Below are 13,271 nucleotides of genomic sequence, written 5' to 3' on the forward strand. Positions count from 1 at the left end.
GTCGTGACAAGTTGATATCAGAGCTCTAGGTTACTTATGTCTTACAATTGATGGACAAGCTTAGTAGAGTAAGGTATTGGTACGAAGACGTCTGTATTTATCCCCTAGAGGCTACAGAGTTAGGAAAAACTTCACATCTATTCCTTCCTGTCGTCCAACTTGATTTCTCAATGCTAATTAAACTTCCACTCTATTCTTTCGTAGATGATAAGATCGCGTACCGCTTCATTAGCTGACCAGCAGCTGGAGCCTCTAGTAGCAGCTCCTATGAGGGGTAGAGGTCGAAGTCGTGCTAGGGCCCGAGGCAGAGGCAGAGCTCAGTCCAGATCTCGAGCAGTAGCACCAGCGGCACAGCCTCAGGTTGAGTTTGACGATGAGGTTCCAGCCCAGGCAGTTCCAGCAAGACCCACTCAGGTCCCAAAGGGGTTCATCGCCACCCCGATACTTCAGGATGCTCTCATCCGTCTAGTGGGACTTATGGAGAGTGTCTCCCAGGCAGCCTTACTTCCTGTGGCACCAGCCGTCTCTCAGTCTAGAGGAGGAGCCCAGACTACTGCTACTCGCACTCCGAAGTAGATGGCTCCCCAGTTTCAGGCTCTAGCAACTCAGCCAGTTGGGGTAGTTCAGCCTGGTGTTGTGGCACAGATCGAAGAGGGTCCAGCTATGTCTGCTAATGCCTTGTGGAGATTAGACAGGTTCACCAAGCTCTTCACTACTACTTTTGGTGGTACATCTTCTGAGGATCCCCTGTATTATTTGGACAACTGTCATGAGGTTCTTCAAAACATGGAGATAGTGGAGACCAATGGGGTCGACTTTGTTGCTTTTCATTTGTTTGGATCCGCCAAGACTTTGTGGAGAGATTATTGTTTGGCTAGACCAGCTGGGTCACTAGCTTTGACTTGGGATCAGTTTTCTCAGCTATTTCTGGAGAAATTCCTTCTTATCACTATCAGAGTTAGTTTGAGCATCTCCAGCAGGGTTCTATGACTGTTACTCAGTACGAGACCAGATTTATTGACTTGGACTGTCATGCTCTTCTTATACTTCCCACTGAGAGAGAGAGAGTGAGAAGGTTCATTGAGGGACTCATTCAACCTATTTGATTGTAGATGGCTAAGGAGACAGGGAGCAAGATTTCTTTTTAGGATGCGACCAATGTAGCCAGAAGACTTGAGATGGTTCTATCACAGGAGAGCGGTCAGGGGTATGACAAGAGGCCTCGTCATTCGGGTAGGTTAAGTGGTGCCTCATCTGGAGGCAGGGGTTCTTTTAGTAGGGTCCATCCACCTAGTCCGTTTCATTCAGCACTTCAGGCTTCTCACGGTGCTTCAGGTGGTTGTGGTTCTCATATGTAGTATTCATATCAGTTGCCCTACAGTGCACCGCTAGTTCCTATTAGTGCACCTCCACTCTAGAGTTTTCAGAGTGGTTATTCAGGCCGTCAGGGTTAGCAATCTCAGCAGCCGAGGGCTTGTTATAATTGTGGTGATACGAGGCATGTTGCTAGGTTTTGCCCTCGAGCCCCAAGCGGTTCTCAGCATTAGGGTTCCTGTGCCATGGTTTAGGCACTGAGTGTTCCACCGCCCGCTTAGCCAGCTAGGAGTGAAGGTAGAGGTGCTAGAGGTGGAGGTAGAGGTATTAGAGGTGGAGGTCAGGCCGCTAGAGGTAGAGGCCAGCCAGCAGGAGGTCGTCCGAGAGATGTAGTTCAAAGTGGTGGGGCCTATCCCCGATGTTATGCTCTTCCAGCCAGGCCGGAGGCTGAGGCTTCCGATGTGGTTATTATTTGTGCTCTTCTGGTTTGTAGTAGAGATGCTTCAGTTCTATTTGATCCAGGATCTACATACTTATATGTGTCATCTTATTTTGCATTGTATCTGGTCAAGCCTAGTGATTCTTTGAGTGCTCCTTTATATGTGTCTACACCGGTGGGTGATTCTATTATGGTAGATCGTGTCCATTGTTCATGTATAGTTGTGATTGGGGTTTTGAGACGTGAGTAGATTTGTTACTTTTGGATATGGTTGATTTTAATGTCCTATTGGGGATGGACTAGTTATCTCCTTACCACACTATCTTGAATTGTCATTCCACGACTGTGACCTTAGCCTTGCTGGGTTTACCTCGTTTAGAGTGGAGAGGGACTCTTGGTCATTCTACTCGTAGGTTTATCTTATATATGAAAGCTCGGCATATGGTTGAGAAGGGGTGTTTGGCTTATTTGGCATATGTTCGTGATTCTAGTATCAAGGATTTTATGGACTCTGTGTCTGTTGTTCGTGAGTTTCCTGCGGTATTTCTTTCAGACCTGCCGAGTATGCCACTCGACAGGGATATTGACTTCTCCATTGATTTGGCTCCAATCACTCAGCCCATTTCTATTCTGCCGTATCGTATGGCCCCACCTGAGTTGAAAGAATTGAAAGAGCAATTACAGGACTTGCTTGATAAGGGCTTTATTAGACCTAGTGTCTCGTCTTAGGGTGCACTGGTGTTTTTCGTTAAGAAGAAGGATGGATCGATTAGGATGTGTATAGGTTACCGACACATCGTCTCAACACTCATGAACCACTTGACACCCTCCTCAAGCGCACAATTGCATCTCCAACTGGTACACCCATTCTGCAAGACCTTCAGGAATCTGAAGCTATTTCTCCCTTTTCTCCAATACTACACCACAGACCCGATGATAACATAAAATACTCCAAGTCCTCTTTATAATCTACTGCAAAAATATGATCCTTAACCACACCACTGACCTGAAATCTTGAGGCACTACACTTAGATTTTTGAATCCACTAGGACCGTTGTTGAGAGTCATCCACTCTGACCTGGTCCCGAATATGACCAAACTCCAACACTCTGCTAGCATAGGAACACCCCCTCAAAGAAGCAACCGGCCGAATTCTTTTCCTTATACATCACATTTACAAGAAGCATAAACTCTAAGTTTTCCCAAAACCTGCACATGAACCAATAAGGCGAAATATAGCACTCATTTACATAGTTCATTGCCTCAATTACCCCTGATGTTTCTTTTCTTAGTTATAATAATCCACCAATGCACCGATAACCAAAAACCGCACCAGCAAACAACCACGTGATCCAATCATAGACAGTGGGCTCCCCCACTTTTGTTTAAGCTACAATCAAATAAACTAGAGCATACAAATATTCCTCCTTCTCAATTACCATGATCCCGCACCTTTAACTAGCCAAATTTCTCAAAAACCTTTTGTTAAACTTTTCATGAACATCCCGAATCATCAACCACAATCACATATTCGGCCTCTTACCGGCTAGCAAGTAGAAATTTTTCATAGAACTTCATTAATCTCACGCTATCCGATGACCTGCTCACAGGAGATAGCCCATGTGTGGATTTCCATACCAACATCTTCCAACAATGTTGCACTGGTACAACTATTATGAAATCAGTAAACCCTCCCGAGTCCATGCTCGCCCACAAGCCGTACAAGTCTGTTCATTCCCCATTGACATCAACTGAAAGTCCAACAATACGTTCCAAACTCGAAGTCACGTTGCATCCAAAGTTGGTAATCAAGTTTTCACACCCTTATTCACTCCAAGCAAACTCCTCTTTGCCATACTCAATCTTCCTCGGTACAAAAGCCACTAGCCCAAACAAAATTTAAAGACCAAGTCTCCTTCCATCACGACTCCCAAATCGCCCTTAACTTTCTCAACGTACGTGGCTATCTTATCACAAAATCTATATGCTACTCTGCCACCCCCCCTTCGGTTAATCCACCTCCTTTAAACAACTGCTCGACCTCTGCTCTTCATACTTGACCTGTTAGTAATTCAACCACCATGAGACATCTCCCACCATGTCCTTCCTCATCCTTTGATACTCAAATGCTAACTTAAATCAAGAAACATCCCCGTAGCTCCCGAACTAATAAATTGCTACCAACTCTAAGCCTCATCGCAGATTATCTTTCTCGAGCATCAGCATTAGAAACACCAATTCGATTTTGAAACCACTACACACTACCATCTCTGACAACCGCTTCTCAGGCAATATTTCACAATACCCTGACACGAAGGCAAATCAAAGAAGACTATAACACCGGCAAAACCTAATGCGTCTAAACAAGGACGACGACACCAAATCACAAATGAGAATTCCACCACGCTCGAAAATATCAAGCCTCGTTACTCCCTCAAACAAAGCCTGAACATCCATAGTCCAATTGCCTTTCATGTACTGGAATTAAATATCAAACTTTCAAACCATGGACCGAATAATCCTCCTTCTGAGGCATTCATTGCCGCGACACACAAATAAGCACCCTATCATCTATACCAACAATGCGCGATAACCACTCATGAACATTATATTACAATGTACTTAGCCGTGAAATCGTAGGCAACACTAATATTGCACTAAAATGACAGAACATCCTTCCACGAGGCGACGATAATAGCCCAATCGAATACGCAGGTAGAAACATTCTTCACCATATTTGCAGTACCATTACAACTTCTCGATACCCAATTAATAACCAGCTGCATAAGATTGAGTAGAAAGGAAATGAAGTCATAAGCTTCAATGGAGTCAAATCACACGACGAGGAATCAAGAAGGAAAATGCTCCTAACAACCATATAGCATCTCGAAGATAAGTACAGATGTTTCCATTCTGATCTGCAAGACTCTAATAGATTTTCTCATGAATCGTGAGACCTAAGTGAACCTAGAGCTCTGATACCAGTATTTCACAACCCAAGATCCACTATAGGTCTTGACGGAGCCTGATGTCGCCGTCAGGCAAGCCAACAGTGACGAATAGACTTAATTACTTATTTTTATTACATTTGAAATCATAATTTTCATTAATGAAATAGTATTAAATAGAATTTACAGGGAGAATTAATAACAATCATGTGAACTACCCTACTAAACATCCAATAGAAACCCCCAAAACCTAGTGTCACAAGTGCATGAGCATTTACTAAGGAGTACAATAATAATACAATGTCTATCTAGAATGTAAATGAGACAAGATAAAATAAATAGTATGATGGAGACTTAGTGGACTACGATGCATAGCCTGGAATGCAACTCACATAAATTCTCCTCAATAGATGCACTTACGCGCCAAGATGGTCACCAAATGAATCTGTCAAATCCTGCACATTTAGTGCATAAGTGTAGCATGAGTGCGTAAATCAACGCGTACGCAATATGTATCTAGTCTAACCCTGGAGAAGCAGTGACGAGGGGCCGACATCGACCCTTACTAGAGTTCCAATAAAACAATATAATAAACCGTAAGCAGATATGAAGCACACAACAATAATGGAGTACTCTGTAAGTTACATAATCTTCCAAATATTTCTTTTATAGTATAAATTTCTGAGTCTTGTAATATATCTTAATAGCTCAGAAACTGTCAAGTGCTAATATCAAAAGAATGCGGAATACCATATATGTCACGACCCCAAATACCCCGATGATGATAACGCCTATCAGAGTACTAGGCAAGCCAATCCAACACTTACCACATCAAATTCCTTTTATAATTCATTTTTCTAAAACAGATTTAAGTCTCAAATCTCTCATAATGTAATTTATAAATCAACAGAAATAAGCGAAAACCGGTACAAAAATACACTAACACGGCCCAAATCTGGTGTCACTAGTCATGAGCCTCTAATTACAACCAAAACACCGTCTGAATAATACAAAATAGTCTGAAATAACAAAATGCTAAGTTAGGAAGGAGGAAAGCAGCGCTGCGAATGCCGTGCAACTACCTTGCAATCTCCGGATAGGACTCTGAGAGTGCTAGAGGCTCTTACTCTGATGCTCGGGCACCGGGACCTGCACACAAAGTGCAGGGAGTAACGTGAGTACGCCAACTCAGTAAGTAAATAAAATAAATAAAGTCTAAGTGCAGTGATGAGCACTTAAAATAATATAAGAAATCTCTATAGAAATACCAAGTCAAAATCTCCAGTTTCAATTAAAATTTCCTTTGAAAACATGTATTCAACATTTTTCAATAGAGGCTTAGTATAAGAAAAGAAGAGTGGAAGCAGTAAAATGTCATAAACAAGCCCCTCGGGCAAGGTATCACTCATAAGTATAGCCTCTCGATAAGCCTCTCAGTCAATCGTGACTCAGCTCTCGTCAATCAGTACTCTCACTCAGCAATCCGACTCAATAGACATCTCGTAATAATAATATTAATAATAACCGTTGTGGCATGCAGCACGATCCATAGCTTATAGTCGACTACGCTCACTGGGGGTATGTAGACTCTGAAGGGGCCCCTACAGCCCAAAACGTCATATTGTTGCGGCGCGCATCCCCGATCCAATATATATTGTTGTGGCGTGCAGCCCGATCTATATGTATATCACTGCGGCATGCAGCCCGATCCATATATATATATAAATATTGTTGCGGCGTGCAGCCTGATCCATAACATATATATAATCCTCACCATTATGTCCTCAACCTCTCTCAGCCAGTAACCTCACGACCACTTGGGCATATCAATGAAAATCAGGGGAAACTCCATCCAAACAGTTTTCATATATTAAGAAGTAGGGTAACAAAACTGGATTAAACAGTAACAGGTAAAACATGACTGAGGATATGCTTTCAGATCAAAACAATGTGAGGAAAGTAGAAAAATACCTCTAAAGGTTTAAGCAGTTCGGCACAAAGGCCCCAAATATGGCATTTAGCCCAAGTTAACAAATCAATTGCTAAAACACCTGGATATCATGCACAATATATCAAAACATGCAACTATACAGTCACCACGGGATGGACCAAGTCACAATCCCTACGGGTGCACGCTCACACGCCCGTCACCAAGCATGTGCGTCACCTCATTTATCAAAATAGTACGAAATTCCGCGGTTTTATACCTTCAGGTCTAGATTTACAATGGTTACTTCTCTCAAACCGGATGAAATACTACTCTGCGACGCCATTGCCTCTAGACTTGGCCTCAACTCATGTCGAATCTATGCAAAATCAGAATCATGACATCAATATATGCTAAGGGAACAAAGCTCATACGAAAATAATCAAATTATATCAAAAATCCCGAAAATGGTCCAGCCCGACCCCCGGACCCATGCCTCGAAATTCGATAAAAATCACATCAATAGAATTGTTATCGTCCCCGAGTCCATACATACCAAGAACATCAAAATCCGACCACAAACGACCCCTCAAATTCCTAAATCAAGGTCTCCAATTTCAAACCCTAAACCCCTAATTTTAACCATATAAATTCCATGTCTAATTATTAAAATATCACCATATAATGAGTTTTGGTTCCAAGAATCTTATCTCCACGAAGTTCCCTTGAATTCCATCTTCAAAATCTCCCAAAAAGCTTCAATCCCGGATAAAAATGGTAGAAAACAACCAAAATTTCGCGAAAGAGAAATTATATACTTTCTAACCCAAGGATTCCGCACCAGCAGTCCTTCTCACGCTACTGCGGTACCGCTTCTGCAGTCTACCCAAACGCATCTACGGTTTCCACTTAAAGTCCTAGGACTGCACCTGCTCCTCACCTATCGCACCTGAAGTCTCGCATGTGCGTTCAACCTTCCGCACATGCAACTTCTGGTCTTCTAGCTCATGGCTGCATCTATGGCTGCTCTAATGCTTCTGTAATCTCGCACCGGCGGTCCCCAATCCACAGGTGTAGTTATGACAGGAATTCAGCAGCTTCAGCTGCAAACTCAATCTTCCAACTTCCCAATAACCATCTGAAATCCTCCCGAGGCCCCGGGGAACTCAACCAAAAGTACGAACAAGTCATATAACACTATTCAAACTTATACCAACCTTTGAAACACTCAAAACAATATTGAATCATCAAAACACCGTTGTATTCAAGGCTAAGGTTTCCAAAACTTCTGCATCCCGCAAATGATCAAAAGTCTATCAAACCTCATTCGAATGACCTGAAATTTTGCACACACATCACATTTGACACAACGGACCCACTCCAATTTCTAGAATTACATTTCTACCCCTATATCAAAATCTCCACTACCAATCGGAAAACGCCAAAATTCCAATTTCGCCAATTCAAGTCTAAATCTTCCACGGACCTCCAAAATACATTCCGATCATGCTCCTAAGTCCAAAATCACCTCACAAAGCTATCTTAATCATAAAAACCAAATTCCGAGATCGTTATCACACAATAAACTTACAGTTGACTTTTCCAACTAAATGGCCAATTTAAGAGACTAAGTGTCTCATAATACTCCAAACTCGAACCAACCGACACGATACCACATAATATAGCTGAACAAGGCATAAATAAGCAAAAATGGGGGAATGGAGCATTAACTCATGAAACGACTGGCCGGGTCGTTACATCCTCCCCTTCTTAAACAAATATTCGTCTTCGAAATAGTGCAGAAATATACCTGAAGCCTCAAATAGGTGAGGATATTTGCTCCACGTCTCCCGCTCGGTCTCCAAAGTAGATTCCTCCATGGCTAACCTCTCCACTACACTTTCACTGAAGCTATATCCTTTGATCTCAACTGTCAAATCTGACACTCCAAAATAGTCGCTGGCTCCACATCATCAGTCAAATCATCATCTAACTGAACTATACTGAATTCCAAACCATGAGGTGGATCTCCAATATACTTTCGGAGCATAGAAACATGAAATACTGGATGCACACTTGACAAGCTGGGTGGCAAGGTAAGCTCATAAGCCACCTCCCTAATCCTCTGAAGCACCTCAAAAGGCCCAATAAATCGATAACTCAATTTACCCTTCTTCCCAAATCTCATAACACCCTTCATGGGCGAAACCTTCTGAAGAACCTTCTCCTCAACCATGTAAGACACATCACGGACCTTCCTGTCAGCATAACTCTTCTATCTTGACTGTGCTGTATGAAGCGACACCTGAATCATCGTCACCTTATCCAAAGCATCCTACACTAAGTCTGTACCTAAAAGCCTAGCCTTACCCGACTCAAATGAACCAACTAGAGATCTACACCGTCTCTTATATAAAGTTTCATATGGAGTCATCTTAATACTTGACTTATAACTATTATTGTAAGCAAACTCCACGAGCAGTAGAAACGAATCCCATGACCTTCCAAAATCAATGACATAAGTGGGCAACATGTCCTCCAATATCTGAATAGTGCACTCAGACTGCCTATCCGTCTGAGGGTGAAAAGCTATGCTCAACTCAACCTGAGTACCCAACTCTCGCTGCACGACCCTCCAAAACTGTGAAGTAAACTGACTACCTTTATATGAAATGATGGAAACTGGAACACCATGTAAATGAACAATCTCTCGGATATTAATCTCTACTAGCCGCTCTGAAGAATAAGTAGTACACATAGGAATGAAGTGTGTGGACTTGGTCACCCGATCCACAATCACCCAAATAGCATCAAACTTCTTCAAAGTCCGTGGGAGCCCAACTACAAAGTCCATGGTGATCCGCTCCACTTCCACTTTGGAATATCCATCTGATGAAGCAATCCACCCGGTCTTTGATGTTCATATTTCACCCGCTGACAGTTGAGACACCGAGCTACAAATCTCATAATATCCTTCTTCATTCTTCTCCACCAATAATGTTGTCTTAAATCCTGATACATCTTCGCAGCACCCAGATGAATGGAATACCGCTAGCTATGGGCCTCATCTAAGATCAACTCCCGAAGCCCATTCACACTGGGCACACATATCCGGCCCTACATCCTCAATACTCCATCATCACCAATAGTCACATCTCTAGCATCATTGTGCTGAACTTTGTCCTTATGGGCAAGGAAATGAGGATCATAATACTGGCGCTCTCTAATGCAATCAAATAAGGAAGACCGAGAAATAACACAAGCTAAGACCCAACTAGGCTCTGAAATATCCAACCTCATGAACCGATTGGCCAAAGCCTAAACATCAACTGTAAGAGGTCTCTCCCCAACAGGAATACATGCAAGACTGCCCATACTCACCGCCTTCCTTCTCAAGGCATCGGCCACTACATTGGCCTTTCCCGGATGGTACAAAAGAGTGATATCATAATCCTTTAGCAGCTCCAACCATCTTCGCTGCCTCAAATTGAGATTCTTCTGTTTAAACAAGTGCTGGAGGCTACGATGATCAGTAAACATCTCACAATACACACCATTCAAATAATGCCTCCAAATCTTCAATGCGTGAAAAATGGCAGCGAGCTTGTTTACCGTGAAAATGGTAACAATAATTAAATTTGTAAATGGGACTCTAAAAATACGTGATCTATTTGTATGCTAGTTGTTAGAGTAGTTGATGCTAGAAGTATGTAGTTTAACAATGAGATGCAAGTTAAAACAAGGCAGTAATCAAACCGAGGGGCTTGCTGGCAAGGAGAAGAAAAGGTAAGTGAGTCTACCTTTTGGGCCCCTAGAGCCTAAGAGGGCCAAGGTGGAAGATTCTAAGGTTGACCTAGCAGTCTTGGCCATCGAGGCAACGGGAAACCCTCGAGCTAAAGGTGAGGGAGAAAGAAGCTTCTCAACAGCCCCCAAAGAGAATATATACTTGGTTGATCCTCGGGCCGTGGGGATGGATGCTCTCGGACCAGAGTCTAATGCCGTTGTGGCCCAGCTTCATGGTGGTGAAGCAATGGATGGAGTATCGCGCACTACCCCCGAGTTGGCAAATGGCCGAAATTTTTCTCGAGCTGGGACGCCCTTGGTAGGTAGTTCGGAGGGGCCTCGATCTGGATCCAGGGTGAACAAGGGACAGAGGTTTTGGCTGATCCTATTAACTCGTTGATTGTTGTCAATTCTTCTCAAGGAGAAATCCCTCCATCCCACAAAGTGCAAAACATCTCTCACGAGGAGCCTTCTAAGGCAGGAGCGCTAATCAAAGGCGGAGATGTACTCGAGAGGTCGGCGACCATTCTCAACGGGATTTCCGAGGTTGATTCTTCATTCATTTTTAGTGAGATGGGCAGACTTTGCGAGCGGGTAACTTTTGCTAACCTTTTCTATCGTTCTGGGCTATTCCGGTCTTCGTTCTCCTAACTTGTCTCGTTATGTGTTTTCAATCTAAAGTGCTTTATAACCAGGCTCTCACCCAGTATTCGGATGAGGTGAGCCGTCGCGAATGCGAGAAAGCCTATTTTACTGAGCAGGTTATTTACCCCCTGTTTTTACTATCATTTGAGCCCCTACGAGATTCCACCACTTTTAACTTCTTTGGCCTTAATCTGTGCAGTTTGAGAAGGAGAACGCCCAGCTAAGAGGGAGATTTGGGCCAGAGATGCTGAAATCTCCAAGCTTAGTCAGCACATGAGCGAGATAGCTTCCAAGAGGGACAACCTTCAGGGGAATGTTACCTTGATCGAGCGTCAGCTTCTGGATGCAAAGGAGGATAGTGATAAGTACAAGGGCCTCCATTCCGAACTAGTGGCCACATTGTTTCGGATCAACGCTAAGGGCGAGGTGCTTGTATCTTCGCAGGGGGGGAGCAGTCATTGTAGATTCTTGGGTTGAGAGGACGTTTGAGGGAGCTAGCTCAATTTTGCCTTGAGCCACGGATCGTGCCTGGCCGGATTCCCGAAAGCAGACCGTTGGGGGCACATTGGAAGACAGCTCGAGTGGTGTTAAGAATGGGTGTAGATTCCCAGAGAGAGATGATGCCGTTGAGAAGGGGTCGTCGGGGACTCGTAATCACCTGGGTGTAACCCTTGGGGAGCCATTGAGGATACTGGTTTGGCCATAAATTAGGATATTTGTTGTTTTTTCATGTCGATCTTCCTGTTTGTATATAGTGCTTTCATTTTGGCATATGTATAAAGTGAATCCTGCGGCTTTGTTTTTCCTATTCCCTTTTCTGCCACGAATTCAGCAAGAATTGGCGAAAACCCTTAGACTCGTGATATGGGACCATGGATTTTTTAGGCCGGATCGGGAGTTTTCATGTGCCTAGTCAATGCAGCCTTTAATGTAAACTGCCGTTAGAGCTCTTACACTTTTGCTCAACTGTTTGGCGTTAAGTCTCCGCGTCGGGTTTAGACTCGCGCCTACTCGACCTTCAATCTTTTGCGCCTACATAAGCGGATGAAAATGGCTTTTATATGCCTTGGGTCGAAACGACCTTTTAGGTATGTGGCCTTGAGGATCGTGAAGCTGGACATGGTGGCTCTTACGTTGTGCCCTTAGACATCTATAGTTAACTATTTTGGATCCGGTCTCTGAATCAGGTTATGACTCGAGCTCATTTTCATACTCAAGTTTTCAATTTTTTAGCTGGCGGCAGTGGCTTTTACGCTTTTGGTTGTTGAGACCTTTTAGTGTGCGACCCTGAGGCTCGTTTGGCTGGCGACAATGGCTTTTACGCTTTTTCCTGTGGGCATATTGTAGGCTTTGTTTTCCTCTCGTTAAGTTCTTTTTGGAATGATTTTGCTTGACCCATCGTCGGTTTGGGAAGAACCTCGATTTCAAGTCGTTAGCGGCGTTGGCTGAGTACCTCGGAAGGTTTAGGTTGTAGGCTGAGTAGCTCGAAGCCTTGTGTTTTGGAGCTGACATGGTCGAAGCTCATTTTCCTATTGAGGGTAGCCTGTTTTAACCAATTCTTTTCGAAGTAGATTCGAAGTAATGGCCTACAATTTTGTTAGAGATGGTCAGGCGCCCCCGTGTCGCGTTAATTTGGCTGGTGCAGCCGTTTTGAGCGTAGTCATATGTGTTTGGCCGGAGCCATTTTTATCCCGAGTAATAGTTTAGGAGTCTACATCGAGGGTATGCCCTTTAGGGTGTCTTACAAATGCGACATATAGCCTAAACTTCGGGATTGAGTTTCATGCCTGTCGAAGTCTTACAGTTTGTCATGCCTGTTGAGGTCTTACAGTTTTTGTTGCTATGTAAAATAGATCTGGTTAGACCGAGTCTGCCCGCTCAAGGTCTTATATCTTCGGGTTTTCTAGTGTATGGTGATTGACGACAGTCTCCGAGTCATCCAGTTTGTTTAAGCTCGAAGGCTGTTATTTATGAGCTCGGAATAGCCTCGTTGGGGCCTTATGAGCATGGAGTTCCGACCCTGAGGTCGTACGAGTGCCAAATTGTTGACGCTAAGTCTCCGAGTATTTCAGGACATGTCCGGTGGAGTAAATCCTCGCCGTGAGCATGCCGAAATATTCTTCTTTGGAGTACGAGATGCTGAAATATATTCTTTAATTGCTTGGTGAAAATACATGTTGTTTCGATGTCATGAGCTCGGCCCGCACGGGCACGG

Source organism: Nicotiana sylvestris, chromosome 12, assembly GCF_000393655.2.
Source record: "Nicotiana sylvestris chromosome 12, ASM39365v2, whole genome shotgun sequence".
NCBI classification, from domain to species: Eukaryota; Viridiplantae; Streptophyta; class Magnoliopsida; order Solanales; family Solanaceae; genus Nicotiana; species Nicotiana sylvestris.